Source organism: Struthio camelus, chromosome 1, assembly GCF_040807025.1.
Source record: "Struthio camelus isolate bStrCam1 chromosome 1, bStrCam1.hap1, whole genome shotgun sequence".
Taxonomy (NCBI): Eukaryota; Metazoa; Chordata; class Aves; order Struthioniformes; family Struthionidae; genus Struthio; species Struthio camelus.
The window spans coordinates 157,565,502-157,579,695 of NC_090942.1; positions in this window are offsets into that span (position 1 = coordinate 157,565,502).

A 14,194-nucleotide genomic window follows, 5' to 3' on the forward strand; every position below is an offset into this window, starting at 1 on the left:
TCCTTGCTGAAATCAAGGTAGATGGCTTCCACTGCTCTCACTCATGTACCAAGCAAATTTTTTCATCATAGAAGGCAAACAAGTCAGTCTAGTATAATTCACCCTTGCTAAATCCATGTCGGCTTTTCCCATTCATCTTCTTGTCCTTCATGGGTTTGGAAATACCTTCCATGAGGGCCTGTTCCATAATTTTCCTATGTGATCTGTAGATCCCCAGATCTTCCTTGTTGCTCTTTTTGTAGATGAACATAATATTATCCCATTTCCATTTGTCTGGGATCCCTGTTCTGTGTGACTTTTCAAATATGACAGAGAATGGTTTTGCAGTGATGCCAGCCAACTCTTTTTGCACCCTCAGATGTACCCCATCAGGTTCTATAGACTTGTGTATGTCCAGTTTGTACATACAGATGGTCCTTAATTTGATTCTCCTCTACTATTTGTAAGAATGGTATATCCACATTTCCTGTTCTTCTAAAACCCTTGAAAAATTGCAAATTCTTAAAATCCACATTTCCTCTCATTGAATCCTTTTATATAAAAATGTAGTTTTTAATCTTTACTTTCATTTTATTCTGATTATGATTACACATTTCACTTGTTAAAGATAGAAAACTCTTTTATGTCATTTGACACATCTATAATGCAGCTGCAAATAAAAATACTTGCTTTGTTTCCTCTTTTCACAAAGAAGTCATTAAAATATTTTATTTGTAGATGACTGAATCCAGGTTCTGCACCAAGAGCATGTGATGCATGAATATAAACTGAGGAAAAGGAAAAGAGAGGAAACGCTAAATGACTATGTGAATATAAAGGACAGAAAAGGCCAATATTTTTCATTTTTGAAGGATTATTTTTTGCTCTAGGGTGAAAATCAATAGTGAAAACTAAGTAGTACATTCTACCCTGGGTGCTTGTGGACTTTAGGTGTAGTGTATATGGATAATTATATGGTTTCGGCATCATGCACAGAAAGGCAGTTGCTGTCACATGAAGTACAGGTTGCTGTGGAAAACGTGCCATCTGGTGGAAAACCAGAAGCAGCTCAGGGGGCTGACAACTCTTCAACCGTGGCTAGGGAAATCTTTTGTAGCCTTTTAAGAAGCACATGTTTGGACAGTGAGGCAAAAGACAACCCAGTGAACAGTGGAGGAGAGGAGGGCAAAACACTGTAACTGATATGGCCACATACAGCCTACACAGACCTATCAGTTCACAAAGGAAACACAATATGAGCAGCGGACTCCAGCCTGCAAGCCTGACTTGGGCAGAATTTTCCTTGAAATCACAAGTGGTGCCCATATAAAAACTAGGAATGGTCTCATATGAGTTTCGCATAACCACCTCACCATATCCATGCAGAACTACACATTACATTCAAGAAGGGTGTGCAAATTCCAACACTAAGCCAATGACAGAGCTGATTTTGAAATGTTTTTAATGATAGACAATCTGCATACCAATTGACTCATTTGTGCATGCGATAGTTTGGAACAATACCAGAGAAACCTGCAAAAAGTCTGTAATGCTCTATGACAATAGCTTCCGAGTTTGCTGACCTTCGGTAGATGAAACAAACGGAAAGTACAGCACTCTTTTGATGAGGCATTAATGAAGGATTAAGAACGGACACAGCTGCATCACACGAGCACTTCATTAGACATACTCTTTTCGCTCCGTGCCTCTCCCATAATTAGGATGGAAACATAGTGCAAGGCAGCCGGTGAGCATATGCTGTAACATGTTTCTATTTCACAAAAACTAGGTGGTACCTAGCAGCACAGCGCAGCCTGACCGCTCCACTGCCCCTGCACTGACTGCCTGTCAGCCCAGCTTCAGGGCTGTGCCACGACCACCACATGCTCTGGACTGGCTGCCATCAGGGCAGCCCTAGCCAGGGTTGAAGCGGGGAGCATGGCTGCCAGAGGGCCCTGTCCATCTTGGTGGAGGGGATGCCTGAAATGCATCCCAGAAAGCCACCCCATTGCCATGTGCAAAGGTAGAGTAAACAGGGGAAAATAAGTTATTAAGTGAAGGGGAAGGAGATGAACACTCATGCAAGTGTTTTGACACCAAGGCTCTGATGCTGCATATAACAGCTGCAGTGAGTAGGGCTCATGAAAGAGTTTGTAGGTTGGGCCATAGTCTTTCCATGTGCAAAATGATTTTCTAGCATGCAGCCACCCCAATCCATTTCAAGAGATTCTAGCTGTTTGAAGTGGTACTCAAATTCTCCCTGCGTGAATAGTGACTCCCTACCTCTCATCACATTGCCTTTCCTTGATATCTGCTTCCAGAATAGGGAGGCATGCTACATATGTATGAAAAATAAAATGCATACTTTTTCCTTTTTTACATCATTGTAATGCGCTTCTTACAAAGCTTATTTATAAGGTACAAGTTGAATAAAATTGAAGCTGCTAACATGGCAGGTGAGTTCCTATTTGCATGAATTATCTTTGAGGGATTCACTTCAGAGACTGCTGGTCTGCTTCCCAGTTCTTCCCACTGCTGTGTTCCCCAGGAAACAACCATGGAGCAGGCAGCACTAGCAACTGTCCCAGGGAAAAGGCTGCCTTTTCTTTGTTTCAGCAGAGGCAGACTCTCTGTTTGGGTCCCAGGTGTGGCTCCAGAGTACAGCATCCAAATTAAGAATAATTAACCCTGCTGTTCTGCTCAGGTAGTGTTTGGTGCTTCTGGTTCCATGACTTCTTGTTGCTGTTTTAAAAAGCTACTAGGGTTCTAGCTGGGAGCTTAATTCTCAATAGCACTTCAATACCTCCAGTACTGAGGGTGGGTGGTGTGTTTCCATAAGCTTTGGCTGCCTCATGGCTCTGCTCCTCTGTGGCAGAGCAGAGAAACTTGCCCCCCTCCCCTCGAAGTCCTGACAAAGGTCACTTGGATGGTAAGGATGAACCTCTCTGATTTTGTATTCATTTATTTTTAATGCAGATCATTTCAGTGATCTGGCTTAAAGCTTGTCCAGGTAAGGAGCAATGTTGGCACAAGTGCATGTGGCTGCAGCCAAGAGGCAAGAACGAAAAGGTATGCAGCTTAAAGGTATATGTCTTTTTATCTTTAAATTAGTTTTGATTTAGAAGAAAACAGCAGTAACAGCACGAGGAACCATTTGAGCCACAGCCACAACAATATGCTTTGGACAGATTTTAAATATCTGTGTTTGAGACAGCAACATTTTGTTATACCTGTTTAGGAAATGATTTCTCATAGGGTACAGACTCACTGTGAGTAAGTTGCAGAGTTAAGATAAGGCCAAATAAATGAGTTGTGAGTATTCAGCATGTTTAGCATCTGAGGATTTCTAAGCGGTTTAACCTTTCCACTGCTATTATTTAATAACATCCTAGTGAGTTTTTTAATGGAAGCTATTCACATAAAGCTTTTCTTTGTCAGTGACTACTAAATAGTGCAACTTGAAAAGTGCTAGAATTTGCTGAAAATGCTGAGGTCTGCTAGATGCTACGTATTACTACATATGGCTGTACAGGCAGATGTATATTGTAGAATTTCTTCTGCTGAAGGTGTACATAGCTTTTTCAAACATTGCATATACTGTCCAGTTTATTATTTTGTCCACAGCCCACTTTCCTGCAATATTTTAATTAACTGCCTAGGTGATGAAAGACACCAAGTGACTAGAACATTTTCTGGTGATGAAAGTTCGGAGAGTCTGCTGGCACTTTGGAGGGCAGATTTATAATCCGTCATGATTTTGGCAAACTGAAGAGATGATCTAATATTAAAAAGAAAAATCCAACACGGAAGGGAAAAATGCTGTATATAAGAAAAAGAAATCAATGTACAAATAGGAATGGAGAATAGGAGTTATCTCTCAAGGTGTCCATATTATAGAGAGGGATTAAGAGTTTGCAAGAGATTGGAAACCTGATCTGGATCAGTGATATGATCCTCTTGCAAAAAGATCTAGTTCTGGATTGTCTTCTGGGTTGTTTTACATCTTACATCAGATGTAAGACCTGGGAAAATGCTAGTGAAGCTTGATGTGGAATTCTATGACTGGTCTTGCACCCTAGGCTTGAAGAAAGAGGTATGCAAAGAACAGTGCCATAGTAGTGGTCTTGCAGTACCTAAAGAGGATAGCTGAGTATCCTTTTCTGTCTTGTGGGAACTTGTCAAGAAGCAATCAGTTTAATTTGCAATAAAAATGTTGTGGGCTAGCATAAAGAAATGCTTCCTAGAATAACTTAGGCAAGCTAATTTTCCAAGAACGTGCCACCTCAGCAAGCGGTGGACTGCTCATGAAGACAGCTGAGTTGAACAACCATATGGGGAGGTGTAGGTCTGCAGCTCTCACACTCTCTTCTGCCATCACTTCATTTGTGGATGCTATGGCCATGCCTCAGCAATTGTCATCCGGAAGAACTTGACTGTACTGCAGTCCAGAGGAAATGAATTAGATGACCGCAGTTACAGCCCAACACTGATATTTCTATAAAACATCCTTCCCCAGTTTCTCAGCTGCTGCGTTAAATCGGAAGCCTGTAAATAGTTATATATTCTGTGGTTATCCTGATAATTGTTAAGAAAAGCAGGTGGTGGTAGTCAACACAAATTGACTTAGTGCTGCTTTGAAGAGGAATTTGAAGCTTAAAACAATTTTCAACCTGACAGGTGTTCAAGGTGTCTTGTATATGTAACTATTTAACAATAACGATAATAAGACTCCCTCCTAACCTACTAGCCTAGAGCGTCTACAAGTCTGTGGCAGAGTAGCCTTCTGACAGGCAGTCAGCTCTCAGTTATCCATCGTTGTTACTCTTGAGATGTGTGCTGAGTGTGAGGCTACTCCAGGCAACATTCAAAGGGAAGGCTTAGCATGAATGGCTATTTAGTCTTCAACTTTTTCAATTGTTTTTTTATTCATCCTTTGCCTCATCTGCCTTTCAATTTTAACACCATGTCTGTACAGACCCATAGTTCTGCACAAGAAAACAAGAAAGTAAGAAGAACTGGCAATAAGTATTAGCCATCCTCTGCGAGAAAGAGAGAAAAACTAGCTACTCTGCCTCCATTAGTAATTGTTCTCTTCCTGTAGAGATGGTAGAAGTGGACTAGAAGAGACTTCCTAGATTATCAAGTTCAATCCCCTTTTGCAGGCCACCAAATCATATAACTTCATTCATTAATCTGTCAAGCTTCACATTTCCTCTTTTTATCTGCTTTATCTCCAAGGAAACTTGGTCCAATAAGGCTTTTTAGCACACTAAGAGCTCTTTCTGTAAGATGTGTATAGGGTGCTATTCAGAGTAATACTGGATAATCCATCCCATACAGAATTTACAGTCTAGGAAAAATGATCAGTAAAAATAGTGGGGGTGTCATTTCTGATGTTGCCTTATTTATAGGAGTAATTTAAAAATACCTTGTCATGGAACGCATTGGAGAAACAGTAAATGAACTGGAGGCATGTTATTAGACAAATTCACATTAGAGACCCTGAAAACTAAACTTCTAAGAATCAAAAAAAGTGGAAGGGAAAAACCATGTAACCGTATAACCATATTTGAACTTTCCTGTTAGAAAACACAGGATTAGCTGTGCATGTTGTGAAGACTGGTCTAGAGCATCCTTGGTCCGCGCTGGTAAATACCCAGTAGCTGACGTTTTAGGAGGACATTGGCAAAATCTCGGAATACAGTCTTCCCTGTATGATAGTGAATAAATCAGGACCACAAATGTTACATGTCTCAATGACTGGAAGACGAAATTAAGAAAAAGAGAGAAAGCAGTTATCTGCGAAGTAGACTATCTTTGTTCTTAACAGATGCTTCCATCTAGGCTTCTTTGTGAAAATGAATCCCCTTCTTTTTAAACTACATGCTTTAAAAGGACTGAGCTAATGGAATTTTCCTCCTCTCTTAACACATCTTCTGAAACACAAAAAGTACTATATCAACTTAGGTCCAGGTTTCATCTGCTGCAGTACTCTGCACTCACTTGCTCCAGAGAAATCGTGGAAATGTAGCAGATGTTGAAGTTTCACCCTATGCAGTAAAACAGAATCAAATATACTCAAATTATTCCTGAAATGTTTGTTTAGCCTGTTCTTGAGTTGCTCCAGCCGCAGAAATTCTACAGAGTTCTGAGGTACACCTTTTGCCTTTGAACTAAGAAGTTTTTATACTAGCTTAAATCTCTGGAGCAGAATAATCTGCAGGGGGGTCTCTTCTCTTCCCTCCCTGAGAGGATTTTCATCTTAGCTGGAGATTTCCAAGTAACTCAAGTAGGAGGGCAGCCCTGAAGGTCAGTAAATTATAGTTTGGTTGAATGTTCAAGTAGGAAGAGACAGTGAATTACATAGCTGGAGGTGAATGGAAAAGAAAAGGAATGGGATGATTGATTAGAATAGATGGTGAATAGAGATTGCTGTGACTAAAACCAAGAGCTTTTGATTCCCAAATTTGTTTCAAGTCAGCTGAGCAGAAGCTAAACAAAGCCATATGAACATGGATCTGGACAGTCTCATGCATTTTTGAGAAATGTGAGCATGCTGCCATTAGGTGTAATTCACACTTCTGTCAGCCTCTGGTAAGAAAGGGAAAAAGGACTGGGTTGTTTAGTGTGAGAGAGAGCAACAGGACTGTGTTTAAACACTGCCTCACAGAAAGCCTAGTTAAAGATAACTTGAATTACAAATTGCTGATTTATTTAACTTTGAAAGTATACTGAGATATATATAGAGAGAGACCTACAATTTGGCAATATACACTACATATAAAGTAATCACTTGTTTTAAAACAAAAATGATGCTGACTATTATAATGTGAACTGTTTTCCAGATGAAAAGAATTAAAAGGATGTAATTGGAGAAGTATGCAACAGTGGCTAATATGCTATTATTTGCAAAGAGATATTACAACTTATAATCTTCTTTCATGGGTTTATGTTGTTAGTGTTTAATCAGGCGTATGAGTGTATTCAGGTGTTAAACCATTCTATTAGCTAAGAAAATTGCACTATTATTTACTGAGCTGTTTGTGATACATTGTTGCTGGCTTTTTTAGTTTCTATTTCTTATCTTCATGCAGTTTGTGTAATTTTCCTTTCTACTTTTGTCTTTTATAAGGGCAAGTTATAACTGCAAAGTGTCAGTACGGCAGATTAGCCATGTAAAATATCAGGGTTTTCTCAAAGGTTATATGAATTAATCTCATTTCCCTTCTTGTTTTACTGAAAGACAACACAGTTGCAAGCTTGTGCCTTTGAGCTTTCATCAGCTTTCCTTTGGGAAGCCGAACATCTTCTGGCATCCTTAGTCATTCCCTCAGAAACGCTCTGAGCGCTAAGTGCTGACGGCAGAGTGAGAGAGGAAGGGCTTGGTAAAACAGTGTTTGTGCCAGGACTTTCCATTTGACTGTACTTTTACTTCATTTTATCGACTATGTCTAGGTAGCTGTTAATAGAATATACGTTCTGAAATGGCCTTTCTCCCTTCATTGATTGCAGAGAAAGTAGAGGGCAGTTATGGGTCAGGGCATTGTGTGGATGGGGGCTCCCTGGGGCTGGGTGCTGGTAGCAGCAGGGTCTCCTGGTACGGCAGGGCTGGGCCTTGCCACCAGAGCCTGTCCCCCTGCCCACGAGGGAGCAGGGAGTCTGGGTGCGAACTAGCAGCCCCATGGTGATAACACGGTCAGGGCAGGGATGCAGGACAGGGGATGCACTCAGGAAGTTTCTATCGCAGGGCCTCGGCTAAGGAGTTCGAGTTAGGTGGAGGAGTCCACCACTGTCTCAGTGCTGGGCCATGTGTGGACACAGGAGATGTCGGGCATCTGAGCAGCCTTCCCATCTCCTCTGAAGAGAGGTAGCAGGCTGATCAGACCCCAGTCGCGTGAACCGCCTCCTCCCACTGGATGATGCTGATCTGCAGTTCCATATGTAGGACAAGCCTGGCAGTGAATTACTGAATAGGAATGGCTTTAAGCATGTGTCGGATGCATTTCTGATGAAAACTGGACGCTGGAAAGGCAGTGGAAAGGAATTTGTGAGTTAAACACAATGGAATTTGTGAGTTCAGAGTGTGGCAATGCCACCGTTGCCCTCCCTCATCTTGGATGAGTCAGCAGGACTTCTGAGCAGACTTAAGGTCTGTTATTTTAAATACCCTAAACCAATTCTGTCCCTCATGAGACTCTTTTTGTTTTAAAAATAATTCAAAAATACACATTATGAAAGGGAAAGAACGTGCTCAGCTCCATCATTCTAGTGAAAGATTAAATGTAGAGGCCTGGTGGTGGACTAATTCCTGAATGGGTGGATGAGCCAGCAGAGCTCTCTGACTGTGGAGCTTATCTGCCCTACCCAGTGTGTTGTGGAGACAGTCTTACCCAGACCAATTCAGGGAATGCTGTGAAGATAGGGGAAGGGTCAGTGTACTGGTATACCTGCAGATTCAGTGGCCCATAGCCTTGCTGGAGGATACTGGGAGATAGGACAGCTGTTACCGTACCCGTCAGAGGCCTGCAACGTGTATGAAGGTAGCAAGGATAGAGTTTCTGTATTTTGTTCTTGCTTCAGGTTGTTTCTTGTGTAAGGAGGGATGCATTTCAACTTAAGTGAAAGCTCAAGTATTAAATTACTAGGTTCTATCACCAGCTACTCAGAAACTGGAAAATTTGTTTCCCTTCTAGTATTAGTTGTACATAATTGTAAACAACAATGCCTCCTTGGGGTGATCTGTACTGCTGCTGGCAGAGAAAACAGACGGAAAAGTCCACAGGATGCTGGGCAACAGAAGAAGCAGTCTGTGGATATAAGAGCACACAACCCATGTGCGCAACCTATAAAAATTGAGGTAGCTCCGTTCTGTGACGAAGAGAGGAGAATTGATGCTACAACGATGGTTAACATGACAACATGTAGTTAGAGTATTTAATAATAACTAGTCTTTTAGCTCACTTTTCTCACCATTTAAAGATGTCACTTGTTTTATACGTAGCACTGAAGCCTAATATTAACTTCATTCTGAAATGAATTGGTGAGATGCATTAGAAAAGAGTGAGTGTGATGGAAGATGAAGAGATCTTGATAGATTAAGTATAGGTACATTCAATCATATACTGTAAAATGAATTTTTATTCAAAACAGGGAATTCTCACCTCACTGAAGTCAGAGGAAAGACCCTTATTGCTTTTAATCTGGGTGAGGAATTCACCCAGAGTGACTGAATGTTTATTAGGAATGCATGTAAAGGCAAAGCTTTAGGACTTGCTCTTTCAAAGCGCCAGACACTTCAAACTCTGGTGAATGTACACCATCACTAAATACATTACTGGACAGACACTTTTGTTTGCATTTTTAAGAGTTGCTGTAGACTCGGTAGAGGAAGTCTGGATATCCCAACAGGCCGTGGTAACTACTCCTTCATCTAGCCCCTGAGGTTGCTATGAGAAGGCAACTAATAGTAGATAGGAGCTTTTCCTCCAAACCTTCTCATCAAGGCTAATACACTGCTTGCAGGCTGCAAGATACAGAGATAACAGGAAAACAGGAGAAGGAATAATGAGTGACATCTTCAAATGATGAGAAAAATGATTTCAAACCCTGATTACTATATGCTACCTTCACTTAAATGAAGTGTTGAGTCCTGTTCTCACTAACACAAGGATTTCAGGGACAAAAATGCTGTTGTTTTTCTTTTCATTGTGGAGAAAAAAGGCTTTTATGAACATTTTTAGTAAAAATTGTCAGTTTATGATCATAATGGAAACAACCCTTCAAAGCTCTGAATTTTGACTAGCAATTCATGTCTGAAAGAGCAACAGACATCTTGAGAAGAGTGAAAAAGGGTTGGCCAAAGTTCAGTATGTTGGTATGGGAAGTATTTTAAGGGAGTTAGTTAGAATAAAACCATCTTGAAAATAAATTTTTATGAATTGCAAACTTGTCTTTGCTGACAGCATTTCATCTTCCTCATATGTTTAACTAAGAACATACACTAAAATGCAGACATTTCCAGAAACTACAGCATTATTGTTCGTAAACTTTGTTTCTTTGCTACACCTCTATTCTCTCAAATGAGATCCTAATTGCTTGATGTTTAATGCAATTAGTCAGACCAATTTTTAATTCCACGCATGCAGTTTCAAGAACTCTGATCCCTCATTTAATTAATGAATCATTATTTCCTGAGTTATTAACTGCATCTGATCCTCTCTCTCTTTTTTGAACAATCGCAATTTTTTTTTTCATTTGTCTCCCTCAAAATATATGCAGCAAATTGACTGTGATGTTCAAAAGAGCTGTTTGTTTAAACTCCCCTTCCATTCCCTTCCTTTCCCTTCCTTTTCTTTCACTTTCGTAGGGGTATGGGGCTAAATGTGACCTATTTACTGCCTGTGATGGGTTAGAAACTTTCATGAGATCAGAGCTTGTTGCAAGCTAATCTATTCATAGACTTTTTTTATGTGATGACATCCTGGCCACAGTGAAATCAGTGAGCAATCTTCCATCCGGTATTTTTACTCATATCACAGATAAATAATTCGTGCCTGTGAAGTACTTTTAAACTGCACAAACACTTACTGAATATTCTTTTTTTGATTTATCCTTCTTAACTCACATGATCCTTAAATTACAGTGTTTCTCTCCTTTTAACCTGAAATCTGTCTTATTGAAGATTGTCAGACTGTTTCTGCTTTTCAGAACATGCCTTCTCAGTGATGGCTTAACTTTACTACTCATGGAAATAAACCGTGATAGCATGGTCTCACCAAAGTCAATGGGGGGCCATGATCCCATCAAGAAAATGTAACCTCAGACAAGACCAAACTCTAATGTGCATGCAAGAAAGATTTTAGAAAGCTGTATAAAGAACCAGGGCTTAACTTACCCACTGTGGAATCTGAATAAGCTTTCTGCCTGTGCTTTATTGATCTCTTACTCTAGTGCTGTATGCTGAAATCTAGAACCAGCAAACTTTGGCTCCCCTTCTGCAGTAAGGCAGCTGGACTCAGTGATAGCACTTTTTGTTTTACACCTAGTCTAGTCGCACTTTGCAGCTAACTTATACTTCTGGTTTTGGCAAATAGTAGTTTTATCCAGAAATTCAAAAAACTTATTCTGTTCCTATTCAGTGTTTGAGTAGGTGCCATAGATCTCCATATTTGCAAAAACTTACTTTACTAGAGTAAGACTGAGCCCTTTACAAAAGTAGGATTAGAACCTAAGACTCAAGTAATTTGCATCCAAAAGCTGTGGCTTTCTTTTAACTCAGTTGGCTGAGTAGTCCTACCAGAAGAAAACAAGGTGAGAGTGGTGGATAGGGGAGGACAGTGTGTGCTCAGGTCTTACCTTTGACGTGGCCACACCAGTACTTCAGATTGTGGGAGCACTCCTGTAGAGACCAGTTCAGATGAGGCGGGAATGAACAGACGCTTCTCAAAATCATATTTAGAACTCATCTTAATTGTGTCCTTTATTAAAATAGGTGTTTTTATATTAAGTGGCGATATATTATTATTATTATCATCATCATACTGCCTACGTACACTTGTGTGTTATTTAAAAGTTAATTATACCTCCCGTCCTTTCACAGTCTCCACTAATATTCAATTTTAATGCACTAATGGGTTCTTCTTATGTGACGCGTGTCCTGGATGTAAGAATAAAAATTAAATTGAAATCCTTAGGTAACAAGAAGGTTCATCTCAATTAATTAATATTTACCTCTGATAAATCACCAGCTAATTACACTGGTGCTGTGGAGGAGGGAGGGACGGTAAGGAGCTGGTTACCCATTATCCACCCAGCTTAAGGAGATCTCCCAGCTCCTATGAGCTGATGAGAGTACTTGAGAAACTCCTAGCTGCGGTAGCTGCAGCACAAATGATTTTCCTCTGTACCACACCTATGCTGCTGAAGAAGCAGAGCAGAGCAGGGATCAGCAGCTTGAAGCATGCAGCCCAAAGCTGGCATACAGACAGAGTTTGCGTGGTACCCAACAGTACGATGAGCAGGTGAGCATCCTTTTGCTCCTGGCTTCCACTGCATCTGGATTTCAGTGTGTGCTGGGATTTGTTGCTGGGTGGGCAGATGAGGTATTGCTAGTCGTGCAATAGGTGGCATCACGTCTCCTCAAGAGGCTGCAAGTGGTTGCTCCTACTGAATTTCTCTCAATGCACTTAGCGCTTATGTTGGGGAAGAAGTCAGCCTGGTCCCTTTTGAAATGTTACTGACTCTTGGAGTAAGGTAATACACAGTAAGTGATAAATTCCAGTATGCTCTGGAGCACTACAGTGCTTTTGGGGCCTGAATGCTGTTCCCTTAAGGTAAATGGTGTCTTCTTGGTTCTTTTATCGCTGGGAGGGAGTAGTGGGACAGGGAGTGCTGATGCTACAGACTAGGCTTTTTGCAGGGTGACTGCGCTGCTGCCTGTTTGCTGTGATTCTCCAGCATCACAGCGCAGCAGCACTGGGGTCTAACGGAAGGAATAAGGGACCTGAGTCTGGGAAAAGTAGGGTTCTGCTCCTAGTGATATGGATTGCCTGTTGAAGTCACTTTGGGCAAATCATTTCAGCTTCTTCTACATCTACAGCTTGCAAGCTGTAAAATCGAATGCTTGCAGATTTTTCCAAGGTCTGTCAAAGGTAGCTCTAGGAATGGGCAGTTTCTTACGCAGACGGGCCTGTGATTCACCCTGAGAAGCCAGCAGTCACCAGGAGGAGACGTGAGTCCACCACTTGGGATTTCTATGACTGGAATGCTGTATGGGGAAACGCTGGCTTTGCTCCTTTCTACTGAACCACTGCTGGGTGTGGGTTTCTTTTCTCTGTACACGTGAAAGAGCTTTCACTAAAACAAGATCATGTAAGCCGTACTCAGGTTAAATAAAATCTATCCTATTTTTCATTGAATGGATCATTTTATATGTGTCTGAAAATAGTTTTCTAACTTAGTAGCCTAACAAACTCACAGGATTGAATAGGCATAACTTCTCTAAATCACTTTTAACAGGTTTTGTCATTAATCATTGTTGATCTAAATAGCTTCATCCCATTAAAGTATGTAAAGCATGCGTTCAGTGACTGACTTAGTTATGGAGTCACCATTTAGTGCAGAGGTTAAACGCAAAGTTGTATTACATATAGAGTATTGCAAAAATAACCCCAGGCTTTTAGTTTTGATTTCCACTCTTTATTGATTTGCACTAGGTAAATTTAATTCCAAATCTTACAGATGGCTGGGATAGTCATTCAATTTTGTCATTGTAGTGAAGAAACCATTAGGAAAATGGAGAAGTAAAGGTCACAGTAATCTTTTCTGGAATGAAGAATGAAGAACCAATTTTATTCAGAGGTCAGATTTGTACCAGGTGCTCTGAAGCACTCACAGTATGCCATTATTTAAGCATTTACAAAGTTTCATTGACAAACAACATTTGTGAAGCACAACATAACAGAAGATGGAAATGTGGGAAGCAACTTCTTTTCTTCAACACGTAGATTGTGAGTTTCAAGAGTGGGGGATTTCTGTTCTGTATGCTAGCAGGGTAATTGTGCATGGGCATCTTTGTACTCCTGTTTCCTGTGGAGGTGTCTGTATTGGCCCTATGATCTCTGACTGGGATGTGGAGAAGGACGTTGGATCTGCCTCAACCTCATATCCATGAACTCACACTTAATCACTTTTCTCTTCTCAACATTCACTTTTTTTTTTTTTTGTCCAGGGATGCTTGGAGGAAATACATTCTACTCTATGAGATAACCTGAATCATTATTGTCATTAATTTTAAATTTCTTCTTTTTGCATATGGAAGATATGCCATGTGTTTTAATGAGGCCATTTTACATTTAAAATAAGGCAGTATAAGTGTAAAAGTTATAAATTTGTTTATTTAAAGAAAGACTGGTTTCTACAACTGCAAAGTGATGGCCTGACAACAGCCTGTGAGCTATTTGAGTGTAAATGGTGCCTAAACAGAGACCAGTGAAAAAACGAAGCCTCCACCATGCTCACCTGGAGTTACATAGGGAGTCTGCAGAAAAACAAGGAGTCCCTGTTCCCATCAGTCCTGTTTTTCTTTTCTTTTCTTTTTTTTTCTTTTTTTCTTTTTTCTTTTTTCTTTTTTTTCTTTTTTTCTTTTTTTCTTTTTTTCTTTTTTTCTTTTTTTCTTTTTTTTCTTTTTTTTTCTTTTTTTCTTTTTTTCTTTTTT